General features: G+C 39.3%; 1 protein-coding gene across 8 annotated transcripts in view; it reads left to right on the plus strand.

The window, feature by feature from the left end:
* Window positions 1-288: 288 nt before the first annotated feature.
* The window catches only part of LOC144930554 (uncharacterized), a 157,960-nt gene continuing 139,744 nt past the window's right edge, over window positions 289-18,504 (plus strand). For 5 of the 8 annotated variants that reach the window (XR_013635781.1, XR_013635779.1, XR_013635780.1 and 2 more), the window contains exon 1: window positions 289-484. The gene's annotated coding sequence lies outside the window, so the exon portion shown is untranslated. The remainder of the gene's footprint in view (window positions 485-18,504) is intronic. The other 3 variants (XR_013635785.1, XR_013635783.1, XR_013635784.1) reach the window with 3 other exon arrangements.

Here is an 18,504-nt window from a genome sequence, read left to right on the forward strand (position 1 = left end):
TTTCTCCTACTTGATATTCTGAGGGACTCTGCTTACATAAATAGTTACAGGATAAATAAAGCTGACAAACACTAGTGACAATATCTCTTGGAAAGATGATAATTACAGATTACTACATGGTAGAAAAATACCTGATAGGCCTAAAATGATATGATTAGATGAAGCTTTTAAAACTGTAATTCACGTAAGACTTTTAATATTTTACTATGCTCCTCTTTGCTGTTTCCAACCTATGAATTTCACGATTTATTTGTCACTATTCTCTATTTTTCTGCTGTACACCGTGTTTGTGGGCTATGGCAACCAATCCCCTTGGGCTTTCTTTTGCTTTAATTTGCATAAACACAGGCATCATATGAATATTCAGTGAGTGGCTTTGCATTAAGTAAGTGCCCTTAATCAGCTTTTCAGTTCAGTTTTATTGGTTGCACGCACAGTCAGTTATTTCATCCAGAAAATCTGAGGGCCCTACAAAGCTAACCAGGTAAGGATTGTAATTCTTTGATGCATTTAATGAAAGAGTATTATCATTTGATTATATAGGTTCTGGAGAATGCTTAAAGCTTGGTAGTTTTCCTTTTGGTTTTTGTGTGTGTGTTTTATTATTATTATTATTATTTTATTAACCTATAGTGGTCAGGTGGGCACATGCTTCTGTAATTTGCATAAACATTGACTCTTAATGAATAATTCATAACGGTTATTTTAAACACTAGGCTTCTACTTCGGATGGCTCTGTAGCACCGCAGCTTGATTGGCTGTACAGCGTTTTCATCACCAGCAGAATTCCTATAGCATGAAAGCAACTAAAGCTGAATTGAATATACAGTATTTGTTTTTTGAAAAATGTGTGCTATCTTTTCAAAGCAAATTGCTCAGATTTCCCCTCCCCCCCCCCATCCATTAGTGCGCCTAGCTTTTCATGAAAAATAAATTACAAGCTTGATTGTGGCTGCCATTTGTAGCCTTGACCAGTATCTGTGATTCCTGGAGAAAGCAGCAGCCTCTGTATTTGTCTTTAACTTGCATAAACATGAGCAACATGTAAATAAGAAACCATTGCATATATATGGAATATGCTACTAAAGTCTGCACAATTCCACTGCAGTACTGTAGATCTCTCACCATCACGATCTTCTCTTTCAGTAGTGATATGATCTGGAAAAAAACAATTACTCACTGAATAAGTTATCTATAGGTGTTTTTTTTTACTCTGCCTAAAATTACATTTAAAAGGGAATGGGGGAGAAACCTTTTCATCCTCCAAGGAGAGGAGACAGGAGAGAATTAATAAAGGACTAACCAGGACAATGAATTTAGAGACCAGAGGATAGTTTGTTTATTTAATTTGGTACAAATAAATAGCATCTCTCCTTATTCTTTATCCTCATTTGAGGTGAATTATATGCCTTTAGGATAGCTTTTGCTAGTCACTTAAAATTAACTACTTCAGGATATGAGGATCACAGCTAACACTTGCTTGTTACAAATGGTTCTGATCCAAAAACCTTACAGATGTGATGGACCTGGGGATGGTCAGAATCTAAAGCAGAATTGAACATATTTAATTCTTTTTAAAAGCTGTAATAAAAAAAAGAGAATAAAACAGAAACATAATGCATGATAACAGTTGATACAAAAGTCATGTGAAATGGTATGTGTAATCAATGTATCTCCCATTAAACTATATGAAATGTAACATATAGGATAGGAGAAAATACAGGATTATATGTGGCTTCAAGCTATACACAGAACCTCTAAATTTTAAATGATTGGATTTTAACAATACTAAATTACAAAACGTACACATTACATTGACTCAGTGTAACATACACTAATGTGATGCAGAAGATGTGAAGCTGATACGTTTTCTTCCACATATAATTTCTAATGATATGATAGTGAAACTGAATAAAGAACAGTGTTTCTAATTCTGGTACCAACCATGCCTATGAATCCAATGCAAGACAAAACCTGTGGGATCAAAGAAAAAGGCAAAAATGCCTTTGGTAGTTTGGCTATTAACTTACTTATTTGGAGTAACAGTATTTCTTAATTCAAATACTGTTGTTATTTCTTTAAAGAAATTAAAGAAATATTTCAAGGATATATGACAGGGGACACTCCATACCAATGGCATGATTTATTATTTGACGTGTCGGTTTGTTCCACCTTTTTCCCTTAAATCAGCTCATGATGTGTTGGGTGAGATTGGGGTGTATTTGAGAGAAACAAAGGAAATGGATTAAATCTTGAAATGTAAAAATAGGAGCAAATAGAAAATCTTTTTTAGTATTATATGCACCTATTCAAGAAATATTACATATTATGCAGAATTATTAAAACTAATTTTAATTTTCCGTCTCTTGCCAAGTACATTTAATTAAATCTTGCAGGATTTAATAAGTTCACTGTGCATTTAATCTTCAACCATTAAATGTTTACAGCTGTAATAAACACCAAGCAATCTTTAATGCACTAAATAGAGATTGTAGGTTTAGTACATTTCAATAAAAGAATATGGTGGTACTAGAACTGGAATATTGATAAAAGAAACTCTATAAAGGAGAGCCAGATTAATAAATGTTGTATACAGGATGTACTTGTATACTTTGTATTTGTGTGAAGTACCTGTTAAATGTCAGCCCTTATTAATAAAAGAGAAAAAATAACTCAATAACATCTTGATTGCAGTATTTCTCTCCTATGAGTCATCCTATTGTATGAACTCCTTCAGTCCTTAATCAGGAAAAATTCTTGTAAACCTCAATAGGAGCTTTGACTGTGTAAGTCTCTAGGGTTGGGCCCTTGATGATCATATTTATAGAGGCAAAAGAGGGGCCAGACCCTGCCCTTGACACAGCACAAGGAATGAAAGACACTACCTGGTGCATAATCTGGAAAAGAGAGGAGTAAGGTGCCCACAAGGAGGTCTGGCAGTGCCTTATGGGACATATTTTGATGTATCTGTGAGCACAACGAATGTGCACATCCAAAATTTGCTACTTAACGGTTGCTGCTGATGGCAGCTTTCCCACTGGCTGGCTAAGCATGGGGGATAAACACGTCCCTTCCTGCAGAATAACAAATACCCCAGGGGGGGCATGTTTGGTTGGCTGGTGAGTTAGCGAGCCCTGTGATTCAGTATTTATCTTTACTTTATGGAGCTATTTGATTTGGCATGCTTGTTCTGGAGGAAGAGTCTCTTTAACCTCTCTTCCCCAACCTTGAATATCAGTGCAGCAGAGGGTAGCCCTACCCCTTCCATGTGGGGTAATTTTGAAGTATATCTAAAATATAACTGTCTACCACATGCTTGCAAACAGTGTAAGGGTTTTCTGTAGTGCTTTGAAATATAATCACAAAATTCCAAAATGGAAAAAAAAGGGTGAGGGAGAGCTAAACTTACAGTGTATTCCTGGCATGAATAAGGCCTTTTGTCTTTAGGTCCAGTCCTTTTATACTGGGGAACAGAGATGAATGAGTGCCAGTCCTCATGTCTCTGACAGAATATTTTTTTCATGAAAAGAATTCTTGAGAAGTGTCTTTAACAGTTACGGCTGGAGGTTTCAATGTGTATTGTGAGCTCTCTCAATGCTTAATTTGTCAGGGAGCTGGCTCATTAACATACATTTTTTCTTCCTACTGTTTAGGTAGCATTTTAGTTAAACAGGTATTAACAGAAACAGAAAAGAGTTTTAAACAGTCTGAATAGAAACTGCTCCCATCTCAGCTTTTGTTAGCTTGGTATCTGGGGTGGCCTATTCCTCCTGCTAGTTCTCCAACTGACCATAGAATCATACAAGAGGAAAGGAGTAGATAAGGTTTGGACTTCTGATGCAAAAAAAAAAAGGTGTCACTGAGCAAGGGAGGGAACAAACAAACATTCAGGCTTTATTTACAAATTTTAAAGAAGCAAAAAAGGGCAAAACTCCATTTTTCCCCCCTTTGGGGATAACCTTTAACCAGGCACAGCTCCCATTGAGTTCAACTGTGCCTGTCTGAGGATTTTAGGATTGGTCCCTAAAAAGAAAATAATGGCATAAAGCAAAAAGTATAAACATAGGAGCCTGATTCTCCTCTCATTCACACTGATTTTCTACCAGTTTAATTCCTTTGACCTCAGTGGAATTAATCCTGATTTACATTGGTGAAAGTGAGAGGGTAATCAACCCTTACATTTTTCTAGCATTTCTAGTGACAAAAAGCAAAGATTGTGTAGTTACTCTGGACATGTCCTAGAGCCGTTGAGATAACATATAGCCTTTATAATATGTGCAGCTTGGGTGTATTTTACTCTTTATGAGTTCCAAAACAAATTCAACCCACTGACACCTACCAAGCATTTTTTTCAAACCACTTACACATTACTTTATACTGCCTGCTTTAATCCATTTAATCTTGTGCAAAATTTTCTGTTTTCTTCTGACAACATCCAAAATTTTGGTACTTTTGAAGATATTTTGCAGCAAACTGCTGATAATCAGGATATAGAATGAAAGTGCTGACAGATTATTAGCAGTAGAAAAATAGCTATAATGGAGGGAAACATTTTAACATAATGAATGAGTTGTTAGCATATCCAGAATTGCATGGCTGATCAGCCCTATAGAATTACTGTTTCTCTAAATATCAACAGCTTACATTTTTTAAGAGCTTTTCTTCTCAGGAGGAGAGCAGGACGTATTCAAATATATTTGAAGTGTGTATTGACATGATTCTGCAAGAACAAAAGATATAGATTGCTACATTTGTGGAATAACCATGTTTTCTGCCATGGAAAAAGAGAAAGAAAAGAGAGCAGAGCACTTTAAACCTAGAAAGGGTTTACAGTGATTGGTCATTTACATAACCTGCTTTAAAAAAATTAGGGAAATTGTCTTTTCATTTTCACAGGGCATTTAAAACATTTATTTGAATCATATTTTTATTTCTCCATGTGGCCAAATATCGACCTACCTTTGTAAATCTGGGAGGCTGTGATCTAGAGGAATTTGAATTTAGGAAGTCCAGCATTTCATTCCTGGCTTGGCCAAGAGCTAGTTGTGAGGTCTTGGACATATCATTTCAACTCCTTGTATCTGTTTTCTTTGGGTGTGCAATGGGGAGAATTATACTTTCCTACATTTAGGCCAGATTGCATTCTCTAGATCCATACAGAGTGGGGGCTCTCTGTGTGCTAATATTCACCCCTCATTCCTTATGGAACAGGGGCTCAGCTGCCCTCACAGCACTTTTCCCTATCCCCCAGCCACTGCAAATTCTTCCCCATATTGTGTGAAGCCCATGATGGGGGAGAAGACTGGGAAGAAAAGTGGGTGGCACGATGGGGTGCACATCATCTTCCCTCCGGTCTTATGGAAATGTAGTGAGAAAAGATCATACAGCTTCAGGCTATATGTAACTTTCATATGTAGACCACCACAGAGATCCTGAGGGGCAGCTGAAGCTGTGGGGAGGTAGGGTAGTTCAGCTTCAATGAAGCCATGCTGCCAGGTAGCTGGGGCTGCTGGGCACCCAGAGATAGTGTGGAGGAACAGGTGTCCTGCAGATCCCCAGGGAACCACCAGATTTGAGGGGAAGCTGGTGGTGTTTCCCAAATGGGAGGTATCAGTCCACCAGGGTGATTTACAAGTGAAGGGGATTTCTGTGAGGGGATATTCACTGAGACCTACCCAGAGACCTTTTCTACCCAGAGACCTTTTCATGGGTTTCCCAGTTGGAGGGAATCACCTTATTGTATATTACACAGCAACAGAAGTGTGCCCTCACTGAGTGTTGTGAGTAATTAATTAATGTTTGTGCATCACTTTGAAGCTGTGAAGTGCTAGACAAATGGTAAGTATTATAATTATTTCAATATAGGATTTTATGAGTCATTTTTTTGCAGTTGTGCTATTGTCTGTAATTTGTTTAGTGCAATGTGGTAACGTCTCTAGTACAGAGCAGTGACTTATCCCTTAATAGATCGTTATGAAGGGCCTGATCCTAGACTCAAGTATGCACAAAACTCACTTCACTTCACTAGATGCAGGGTTGGGTCCCAATACAGATACATATACTGAGCTCAATATGGTAAGTATGTCATCAAACATGTTTGAATCTGGGCATATATTTGTGTGTGAAACTAAGTCGTCCTCACTGAGCATGAAACAGCCCAAAACCTAGAGACTCTCTCTCCCTCATGAACACCCAGATTACAAGCTCCATAAAGGATAGAAATCTCCTGACCACATAGCAAACTCCACAGGTGAAACACAGCATTGTGTTTATTCACAAAAAAGTGCCCTAGAGGGAATCTGATTTTGCATGGGAAGGAGGATAAAGTCACCGAGAAATTAAAGGAGTAGCCCCTTGATGTGTATGGCATAATGTGGTATATTTTCAAAGCCGTGAGGCAAGCTTTTAATAAATTTCATTATTTCTGGGATTTGTGCATGTAATTACCCCCACAGTACTTTCAAAATGTAGTCTAATATGCCTTTACATGATTACAGAGTATATGACACGATGGTGCATGCAGTGAATAAATGTGGAGACATTTAAACCACATAATTAACCATTCTTCTTGTAGCCATATAAATCTATCTAATCTGTCTATCTCAGTACTTATATGGCACCCTCTTTAAGAAAATGAGGTATATGTCAATACAAGAGACCCTTCACAGGTATTTTGTATATAGTGTCACATTACTGGTACACACATATTTGATATAATTGAAAAGAGGTATGGTACAGTTTCTGCCAATCTCTTTCTTCAATGTGCAACAAATAAATAGGGCCACTGGAAATACATACTACTACCAGAATTCCCATCTCACCATGAATTTAAGGTTCTCTGTGGATTTCAGTGTGTTTTGAATAATGTAAAGTTTGATTAGGAAAAGTTTCTACCGATACAAATTGAGATTTTATCCCTCTGACAGTGAATGAATGCAGTGCTCTGTTCCCAGCTACGGAGACAAACAAAATGAAACAATAACTCTCAGAGAAGCATGAACCTCCTGCCATTCACCTTGCTGAGGCACTAACTCTGAAGGCTGAAAAAATGACAATTTTAAATGTCAGCATTAACTATTTCCCAGCTGCTTTCTCTAATAGAAACCCCCTAATGCTTTATTCACTGTGTCCATTTGAAAAGTCATTCTATGCACTTAGCATTGTATTAAAAAGATACATGTAACTGAATGCTCTCTGAAAGATTAGAGTTTGTTTCTTCCACATAATCCAGTAGGGAGAAGAACTAAAAAAGATGATTCTAAGTTGCCTGAAAGATCTTTGTGGGGGTGGTGGGGTAGGGGTGTGGGGCGGTGGGCAGGAGGCAAAGGTAGATTTCAAGGGGGAAATGAAAGATTTCATGGAGATGTGGAAGGAGATTTTATATATATAAATAAAAGCGTGACAAGTCAACTTTATGTAAAGCTATTAAGTATGGATACAAATCTGTACTAAATAATTTGCTAGTGTTTTCATAGCTGACTGAGTGCATTTACTTTAAAATAATTCTGCAGATTTTCCTACAGATATTCAAAAAATTGCTACACAATATGATACAGAGTTTGCCAAAAGTTTCTTCTGATTTCCAATGGTTTTAATGAAAAATCTGTCCTTCCCTTGATACTCTTAATCATCCAGTGTAATTCTTTAAAAAGCAGATGAGGCTCCGTGGGTAACTTTGAAAAATATTTCTGCCTTTACTTGGTATATTTATTTCCTCATTATGGACTAAGTTCTGAGAGGTGGTGAATGACCACCTGAAACTGAAGTCAGCACCTTCAGAATTCAGCTCTAAATTACTAGAGCCAGCTATATGGAAAGTCGATCTTTGAGTCTCAAGTGTTAATCTATGCGCTCTCTGTGTTCCACACCTGAAATCATAATATGCCCTTTGTGACATTACAATAATTTCAACAGTATCCAATTGTGATCTCCCAAACGAAGGTATTGAGACAAAGAGGAGAATAATAAATAGGTGCTGGTGAACTCTTAAAAATTGATATGCTCTTTCCACGTACATGTCTCTAAATGGAGGGGAAAATAAACAGGGGAAAACAAATGGGCCTAAATTTTCAGAATTGATTACTGATTCGGGATGCCTCAGTTTTTGGGTGTCCAGTTGGACACATGTTGAAGGGTCCTTATTTTCAGAAAGTGTTGTGCACCCAGCCTGGTTTACAATGCCATAAACGAGAGAACTACTCAGCCTCTGTAGGAGGGCTCTGCTCACTGCAGTGTTTGCTTAACAAAGAGGTTTACAAACTGAAGCCTGAATGCTAATCTTCAGGGACTGGAAGTGAGCTGACACCTGCAGGTTCTCTTGGGGTCTTGTGTTTAACTAATGGAAATCTCCATGGGGAAGACTTACCAGCAGACATCACCCCACCTAATAGAAAAAACAGGTGAAACATAGTGTGCCTGGCTGGAGAAAAAAAAATTAATCTTTTTGATGGTCTTTGTACCATACTGCCTAAAACCCAGGTAGTCCCTCTGCCTTTTACAGGCATTCAACTTTGCTGCAGGCTGTGGGATAGACTTGCAACATCCTTTCAGCAAAGAACCTGCTAGGGGAAAAGTTTTAATCCACTGTCATTCATCTACAGCTTATATATACTTATCCCAGAAATCATGGGTTATATTTCTGGCAATACATTAAGAGACTACGTTTGTGGGACAGATAGCGGAAATGTTAAAAAAAAAAATAGGGTAAGTGAAGTGCAAAGGAGGTTAAAAATTCTGTTTAATGAAATACCAAGAATTCCAGGATCCGGACTAGAAGACCAGTGCTCCATAAAGACTGTTGATTGCTTCCCCAGGCCATCAGTGCTGCCATTCACTATCCAGAGAAGTTAATTGTAGCACAGTACACAGATAAAATTAACTTTTAAAAACAACTTTAAAATGTATAAAAATGGGCTGGCTAACCTGATTATTCTCAATTTTACAATGGGATGATATACCTTTCATTTGAGTTATCTAGATATCATCCAAAATGTAGACATACAGAGAGAGACAGGAGCATTTCAGAAAATTGACAGCTTTGTGGGTGAGTTGAAAGATGAAGCAAAATATATTAAAAATACCAGAGAGAGGGAGTGAAGCACAGAAATGCAGGGAACCTGGTGATTAAGGGTGTTGTCAATAGACTCTGACAGTAGGCATGCTCTCAGAGCTGAGGTATTTCAAATACAGACAGTATCATACTGGAAAGATAAACACATCTTTGTAGTGACTCCCTCATTGGGTTTGACTAATTTTACCCCAGTTGTCCTCAAGTCAATGAAATTAGGTTTTAAAATGGTATCTGTGATGTATTCTTAAGTTGGTATGCGTACTATGGCTTTACTTTGGTCAGGACTATCTTAGAGAGGTGTGTTCCATCCTTTGCATTTTAACATACCACTGAAAGAGCTTGAGGATGTCAAGCAGTCCGATTAAGTTCTGAGTTGTGGTGTGATTATGTTATCTCTTCAGAAAGAGCATATCGCAAAACTAAGTAACATTCAAATCATGATGCTAATTGTTCCTTGGTCTGCTGAGTGTAGTATCCTGCCTCTGACAGTGGCCAGTAATACCTGATGCCTCAGAGAAATGCTGTACCACACCCACCATAATGCATCTTACCAATTGAGTAATGATATGGGGATAAAATTCCTGCCTAACGCCTGCAGGCAATCAGCTTATTGCCTGACACATTTGAGGTCTGATTTCCCTTGTATCATTCTCTTCACCTGCATAAGAGCAAATGTTAAAAGATTATAAAATGAGCCAATCCTTTGAAAAATCCTGTTGAATTATTTTTGTGATGACCTCTAACAGTTTGACTGTAATACATTTTGAATTCACAGTTTGACTGTAATACATTGCACAAAGAAGATTTCATTGTATTTGTTTTACATTTGCCACCTTTCTTTTTCATTTAGATTACCTTCTTGGACTTGCACTGTGGGAGAGAGCATAAAGAAGTAGCTGATCAGTTTTCTACTACACCCTTCCTGATTTTACCTTAGTCAGTCATGGCCCTTTCTTTCTATTAGCAAGGTTAAGTAAGCCATCTTTGTAGTGTCTCATTGCAGTAAGAATCATCATGTCTCTAATCATCATTATTAATGCTCTTCTCTGGGCCTTCTTTGTTGTGCTTAGGTGCAGTGGTCTTCGATCACCTCTTAGATAGTAAATGTTGCACCGCATACCACATGGGTTCAATAATGATGCAGCAGCCAGTACTTCCTTGCTTTTATCTGTTTATCACACACTCACAGTTTAAATCTAACAAGCTTTTTGCATTTAATTTCTCCTCTTTTGAAGTTCTGGCTTCTAAAAAAAATAGGGAGGTATGGAGGTGGTGACCCATTCACTGAAGTATGTAACAGCCAACATGATTCAGAGCCACCATAATGTTTCATATATTGAAATATTAATAGATATGCATTCTGGGGAAAATCCAGTCCCAACAACCAGATAAGAACTATGCCCTGCGGAGATCTGATGGAGCTGTGGGAGGAAATCCTCTGACACCACGCTAAACAGCAATAGTATAGCCATTGTGGGGCTACAACTGTAGCCTCAGCAACTGTTATGCCCCTTTTTCCAGGAGGGGCGTAGATGATGGGCTGGCACTACTGCAAATCAATTGGCCCCTGCTGCAAATTACGGACGCTACAGAATGGTGGTGTATGACATGCTGGGTTTGCCAGAGACATTATATCCGCCTCCGCCTCTCCCCATTTAGGCTTCCCAAATCCTTCTACCCTCTCTTCACAGCAGAATGATATCGATTCTACTGCAATCAGGGCTCTGTGCCGATAGAATGGAGTGGCAGAATATACACTCAAATATACATATCTATATACACAGAGAGAGAGAGAGAAAATATTGATTCGGTGTAAATTAATGACACTCTTAGTACCTCCCATATAAATTAAATTTAAAGGCCTCCTATATAATGGTTTATGGTGTTCCAGGGCCCATTGAAATCTTGAATCAGCAAATGTTAAACCCAAATGATTCTGATCAAATAGCAACTTTGTGGTGGATGTGTTCTGTTCTTTGTGTGGGGCTTCGTTTCATACACACTGCCAGGTACACCATATTTTGTTCTTGCTATGCAAAATAACCCATGCTTCACCTTAAACTATTATGCTAAAAACATGATATTTTTGTCAAAAAGAAGTAATGAACATGAACAGTAGCTACATTTCTAAATGAATTAACTTGGTTATTTTTTAATTCAAAATTATCCAGATACACTAGCTGGCAATTTTTCCTTTGTTTTCAGAGATGGGCTTGTTATGTTGACATAACTGAAAGTGCTTCATTTGCACATAGGGTTTATAAAATGAATGACAGATGTGTTCTGGGAAGAATATCTTCCTTTTTCAAAGAATAATATAGATGTGCAAGTGAGAGTTATGTGAGATCCCTAGGAATGGGACAAAGTGGTGTAGCAATTCAGGATTTTGGAAAATGCTGCTGTTTTGTCACTTGCCAATAGATTGTTATTCATAGGTATGCTTTTATCTCATTATTTTAAATTCCATGAAGTCATTTATTCAAATTAAACAAACAAACCCAAATACAAATGTGATAGACGTCTTATAAATACCTAGCGGTGAGACTGTGACAAGCTATTATGTTCCCACAATTTAAAAGCAGTTAAATTGATCATTTTCTCATTGCGCTTAAAATCTTTGTTCCTTGGCTGAAGACTTTTGGGATGAAATTTTCAAAAGTAGTCTCCAGCACCATACTCACAATTTGGCATGAGCAAACAAGATTTGCATCTATGTAGGGAGGCGGTGTGGTTCCGCGGTGCCCCGGAGTGGGACGAGCTCCACCAGACACCAGAGTGGGTGGAGCCAGAGCACTCCAAGCCCGCCCCACAGAGGGTCAGAGGTTGGACAGGAAGTATAAGAGCTCAACCCTGGAGCTCCCTTGAGAGGCAGCTGCTGGAGCAGCCAGACACCTCTGGCCCAGCTCCTGCTGGGGAGACTCCAGCAAGCAGCGGCAGACCTGGAGACTGGCCTGACCAGCCAATACTAGATGTGGACCAGTGTGTGGGAGAGTTGCTGAGCCTACCTCTCGCCAGCTACCCTGAGGATCCAATGGTGATCAACCCCCCTGAGGACGCCACCTTGACCCAGGTACCTCCAGAGGGGGAGTTGGGAAGTAGCCTGGGGGCAGCCAACCCAACAATGTCAGTGTATTGCGGCCAGGATCCCCACTGACTCAGCAGTGGGCCTTTTGGCTGCTCCTAGGGCCCCGGGCTGGGACGCAGTGGAGTGGGAGGGCCTGCGTCCCAATGCGTGGGTGGCAGTCTCCCCCTCTCCTAGGCCACTCTGTGCCTGAAGCCTGAGTATGCTCTTCACCTGTGTTTGCTCAGCCCCTGCCTGAGGGCCTGAGCTGTGACTCTTTACTGCCCCTCCCTGACCCAAGGACTGGGCTTATTAACTGCCAATTGTTCCCTGTGTTTGCTCAGCCCCTGCCTAAGGGCCTGAGCTATGACTCTTTACTGCCCCGCCCTGACCCAGGGCCTGGACTAGTTATCTATTAATTATTACCTGTGTATGATCAGCCCCCTGCCCGACAGCTTGAGCCAGGACACATGCGACCTGACTGATTCCCCAAGGGGCCGTGTAAGGACTAAGGGAGGCGGTGTGGTTTCCCGCTGCTCTGGAGAGAGACGAACCCTGATGAACTCTCTCTACAATCTACAAATTGGGTTACTAGGCAGAGAGAGGCAGCTGCAGTTGTTGGTTCAATACTAGGCCTTGATACTACAGTCAGATCTAGTAGCTCAGACCTGAAGCCTTTGTAGTGCCACTTTGATATCAATGCACTTATCTGCTTGCAAGTTCAGGGCTTGAGAAGGCTTGGGGACATTGAAAATGTATTCCATTAGGCAGACTACCTGCACCAATTTTTGTAAAAGACTTTTTACAGGTTTATTGTTGGAAAGTGCAGTACAGAGTACTGATTGTACTGAGTCATTGATCGATAATTGTGTATCCTCCAGCCTTCAGTTTTAGTAATAATTTGTTATGTATATGGTGAGCATAAGGATATAATTACCTCAATTTTGACTTGCATAGAAGTAAATGAGAATGGAATGAGACACTTAATGTTTATCAGATTATATTCTCTCTGTGAAGGGATTATATACCCTTGATTTTCTTGTGCAGCTCCTTTCTTCTGTCCAATCATATTAGGCTACCAGTTTGGTAGATCTTATATAGCAATAATGTTAATTTGAAAATACTATTTTCAGAAAGATATAATGGTATTAGCCTCTCTAGGTATGACATTGTGTGGGAATGATATTGCATAAATAAAGTCTCTTCCTCACTTCACATTTAATGGCATCATGCACAAACCAGGACAGATCTTCTAGCTCTAGTCTGATTTATTTGATTTATAAAATGAACTAATTGGAAACCACTGTGTGTATGTAGAATTACAAAACAAACATTAAGCACAATATTGCAAACACTAATATAGCTTCAATGGGACTACTCACGGGAGCAAATTTACTCATATGCATGTCTGGAAGATCAGATCTCCGAGTAACAAGGAACAATTTGCGGCCGGGACAGGTACTATGAAATGTTAAGGACTGTGTAAAAGCATACCATTTTTTTTTTTTACATTTTTCACAACATTTTTACCATGCTAATTTGTCCTTTCTCCACACCCCAAGGTGTCACAATTTCATTATAATTTTTAAAACACTGTATTTTCACTGTGAAAATATTGGACACATGAAAAGCTCTCATGTTTTATTAGTGAAAATAATTGTGATGAATGGGCTTACTAGGTGTGAAAATGGGGTCCCATTAAAAAAAGCTCAGATTTTGACCATTTCGTGGTTTGTTGCAAATATTTTCCCCAATCCTAAACATTATATTGAACATGTTAACACAACCTTAGTCATATTGTTGCAAACAGTGACCTTAAGTTGCTTGACTTCCAGAGCTAGCAGAGCAAGTAAGAAGTGACTTGTATCAGTAACCCCCTGTCTTATTTATGGATGGAAGTCATACTTAAGCTGTGTTTGGCTTCATTTTGGTTCCAGCACTGCAGCTAAGTCAATATGGATTTCCATAATGGAGAGAAACCCTCTTGTAATGAACTCTGATTCTTTGCTACTAACAGTGCTCACTGTTTACAGTGAAACATTACATAAGCCCCAATCATATAAGTGATAATAATAGTCTCTCCAGTTATAACTCATCTCCAGAAATAATAAAATTGTACTCTAGAAAATGGCTTCATTTAGCATTCCTATGTGCGTAATGTGTGAAGGGTTTGGGTTTTTTTTAATTTTGTAATATTTCCCCCTCTCTTGGTCAGTAATCTCAGTACTATATCTTTTTTTCTTCAATGTAAAAATGAGTTGATATTTATTTTGTTTTTTAATGTACTATATGACATAATTGCATCATATTATACAAATGCATACTAGTCAGAATCAGTGATGTTAACTATTATTACTGTGTAATAGTCTAGTATTTTAACTGTAAGATCTCCATTGTATTGCATTAATGCCTTTCTCCTATTAATTTCATATTACTAGGAAGAAACTCAGTAGGGAATTGAGAGTACAATATGCTAACAGTTTCGTATCCTATTGGTGATACTTTATAATATTATAAATTAACTGTTCTAGATATCAGAAAAATTGCAGAAGAAATAGGATGGGAATAACCACTTATTATTTTTGCTACCATTGGTAGTATTTCTGACAAATCAAGGTGACCCTTACATTACCAAGATAATCTCTACATGGTAAACAAATAGTTGGTTAACATCCAGGATGCTTTGTGCTCTAGAATCTCTATAATATGGCATTAGTCCCTGGGGCACATGCATTCAGCTGAGCACATTTGTTTTGGTTCATGACCTTTTAAAAGATGGAAAGTGGGTAACATAGTTCACCCAGGTGGTACTAGGTGCCCTCAGGTGAAGTCCTCAGATGGTTGGAGGGATTACATGATCTGGAAGGGTCATGCAACTAAGGGATCAGGTGGCTGCCTGTGGGGATTATATACACAGTAGCTTGAACTCACTTAGAGAGGTGAATGGTGAGGGAATTATTAGTGTGGGTCTTTGCCACAGCAGCCTGCAGAAGGACTACTGGGGTGTGACTGGTAGAAGTCCTTGTACAGAGGAAGCTGATGATGCAGAAACCAAGAAGTAAGATTACCAGGGTGACTGTGAAGCTCTGAAAAAGGGCCAGAAAGGATGTGGCGAGCCCAGATACAAAGGCAAAGAGCAAATACATTTGGTTTAATGATATTAAGAAAAAGAAAACAAGTAAAGAAGAAGTGGGACTGCTAAACATTGAGGATTGGATGGAGATTAAAGATAATCTAGGAATGGCCCAACACCTAAACAATTACTTTGCCTCAGTTTTTAATCAGGCTAATGAAAAATTTAGGGGTAGTGGCAGGATGGCTAATGACAATGATGATATGGAGGTAGAAATGACCACATCCAAAGTGGAAGTCAAACACAAACACTTTAATGGACTAAATCAGGGGGCCTGGATAATCTCCATCCTGGAATATTAAAGGAACTGGCACATGAAATTGCGAGTCCAACAGCAAAGATTTTTAATGAATCTGTAAATTCGGGGGTCGTACCATATGACTGGAGAATTGCTAACATAGTTCTTATTTTTAAGAAAGGGAAAAAAGATCCAGGAATCTACAGGCCTTTTAGTTTGACCTCAATTGTATGCAATGTCTTGGAACAAATTTTGAAAGAGAAAGTAGTTAAGGACCTGCAAGTGAAAGGCAATTAGGATAAAATACAACATGGTTTTACAAAAGGGAGATTGTGCCAGACGAACCTGATTTCCTTCTTCGAGAAAATAACTGATTTTTTTAGACTAAGGAAATGCGGTAGATCTAATTTACCTGGATTTCAGTAAGACATTTGATACAGTTCTACATGGGAAATTATTTGTTAAATTGGAAAAGATGGGGATTAATATGAGAATTGAAAGGTGGATAAGGAACTGGTTAAAGAGGAGACTACAACAGGTCATACCAAAAGGTGAAATGTCAGGCTGGAAGGAGGTTACTACTGGAGTTCCTCAGGGATTGGTCTTGGGACTAATCATATTTAATGTTTTTATTACTGACCTTGGCACAAGAAGTGAGAGTTGCTAATAAAATTTGTGGGTGACACAAAATTGAGCAGTCTTACCAATGCAGAGGAGGACTGGAATCTCATACAAGAAGATCTGGAGGACCTTCTAAACTGGAGTAATAGAAATGGGATGAAATTTAATAGTGCAAAGTGCAAGGTTATGCATTTAAGGACTAACAACAAGAATTTTTGCTATAAACTGGGGATTTATCAGTTGGAAGTGACAGAGGAGAAGAAAGACCTGGATGTATTGGTTGATCACGGGATGACTATGAACAGCCAATGTGATGCGGCTGTGAAAAAGGCTAATGCAATCCTAGCATTCATCAGGCATTTCCACTAGAGGCAGAGAAGTGTTAGTATCATTATACAAGGCACTGGTGAGACCTCATCTGAAATACTGTGTGCAATTCTGGTCTCTCGTGTTTAAGAAAGATGAATTCAAACTGGAACAGAAGCAGAGAAGGGCTATGAAGATCTGAGGAATGCAAAATCTACCTTATGAGAGGAGACTCAAAGTGCTTGGCTTATTTAGCCTAACCAAGAGAAGGCTGAGGAGAGAGATGACTGCTCTCTGTAAATACATCAGAGGGATAAAGACCAGGGAGGGAGAGGAGCTATTTAAGCACCTATGTGGACCCCAGAACAAATGGATCTACACTGGCCATCAACAAGTTTGGGCTCAAAATTAGGTGAAGGTTTCTAACCATCAGGGGAGTGAAGTTCTGCAGTAGCCTCCCTCTCCTCCCCCCCCCACCACCCAGGGGAGCAGTGGTGGCAAAAACCTAACTGGCTTCAAGACTGAGCTTGATAAGTTTATGGAGGGGATGGTATGACAGGGCTGCCTACAGTGGCGTGTGGCCCATCAGCAACTGCCAGTAGCAAAAATCCCCAATGGCCAGAGACGGAACACTAGATGGGGAAGGCTCTGAATTACTATGGAGAATTCTTTCCCAGCTATCTGCCTGGTGATCTTGCCCACATGCTCAGGGTATAACTGATCACCATATTTGGGGTTGGGAAGAAATTTTTCTCTAGGTCAGATTGGCAAAGACCCTGGGGGGGTTTCATCTTCCTCTGCAGTGTGGGGTATGGGTCACTTGCAGGTTTAAACTAGTGTAAGTGGTGAATTCTCTGTAACTTGAAGTCTTTAAACCATGATTTGAGGACTTCAGTAACTCAGCCAGAGGTTAGGGGTCTCTTACGGGAGTGGGTGGGTTAGGTTCTGTGGCTTGCAAAGTGCAGAAGGTCAGACTAGATGACTGATGGTTTCTTCTGACCTATTAAGAAACCAGACCCTGGAAAGTTAGTCTTTAGTTGAACACACAGTTGTGTGAGGGGTGAGTACTTCAAGAAGTGCAGAAAAAGGGGAAACTGAGGCATAGGAGTATACCCAGAGAGGATACAGTGCATGACGATCACATTGGATTCTACCTATGAGAGAACGCCCAGTTCTGCTAATGATTAAATTGATGTCAAAATTCCCATTGATGTCATTGGGAGCAGGATTGGTCTTCAGTGGAGCTTTGTTGATTTACAGTAGTGAGGATTTGGCCTTAATGTGCCAAAGTAAACTTATTCATGAACATCCAGTAAATCAGGTGAGTACTGCATGTGCATTTTTGCATGCATGTCCGGGGCTTCTTTTTGAAAATCTCTCTCACTGCTTATCTGCATTTCAAAAGTTTAGAAAATGTCAGGAAAAAATAAACATGTATATTTTTATCATGATAAAGAGTAATTTAAGAATTTTGCAAGTTGGTTTCAATTGTGACACTTTTTAAATTGTTTTAATTTGTTTTTGTTCTGGAAAAAGGCTCTGTAAAAAGAAGCTTTTACAAGAAAAATCTAAGGGTTCAGACCTGCCATTTTCTCTGTTGGGGGGACTAGGCAGCCTGCTCAAGAAGCTTTGCATGTGTCTACACTGAGATAAAAGATCTGCAGCATGGCTGCAGCTGACCTGGGTCAGCTGGCTTGAGCTTGTGGGGTTCAGGTTGCTGGGCTAAAATTGTAGCATAGACATTTGGGTTTGGACTGGAGCCTGTGCTCTGAAACCCCACTAGGGGGGCAAGTCTCAGGCCTGGTCTTCACTATGAGTTTGTCTGATTTAGCAGTGTTTGTCTGATTTAGCAGAGTTAAATCAATTAACCCTGCACCTGTCCACACAACGAAGCAATTTTTTTCAACATAAAGGGCTCTTAAAACAGATTTCTGTACTCCTCCCCAATGAGGGGATTAGCGCTGAAATAGACATCGCCGTTTCAAATTAGGGTTAGTGTGGACGCAATTCAAAGGTATTGGCCTCCAGGAGCTATTCCACAGTGCACCATTGTGACTGCTCTGGACAGCACTCTG

This window comes from Lepidochelys kempii, chromosome 5 (assembly GCF_965140285.1).
Source record: "Lepidochelys kempii isolate rLepKem1 chromosome 5, rLepKem1.hap1, whole genome shotgun sequence".
Taxonomy (NCBI): domain Eukaryota; kingdom Metazoa; phylum Chordata; order Testudines; family Cheloniidae; genus Lepidochelys; species Lepidochelys kempii.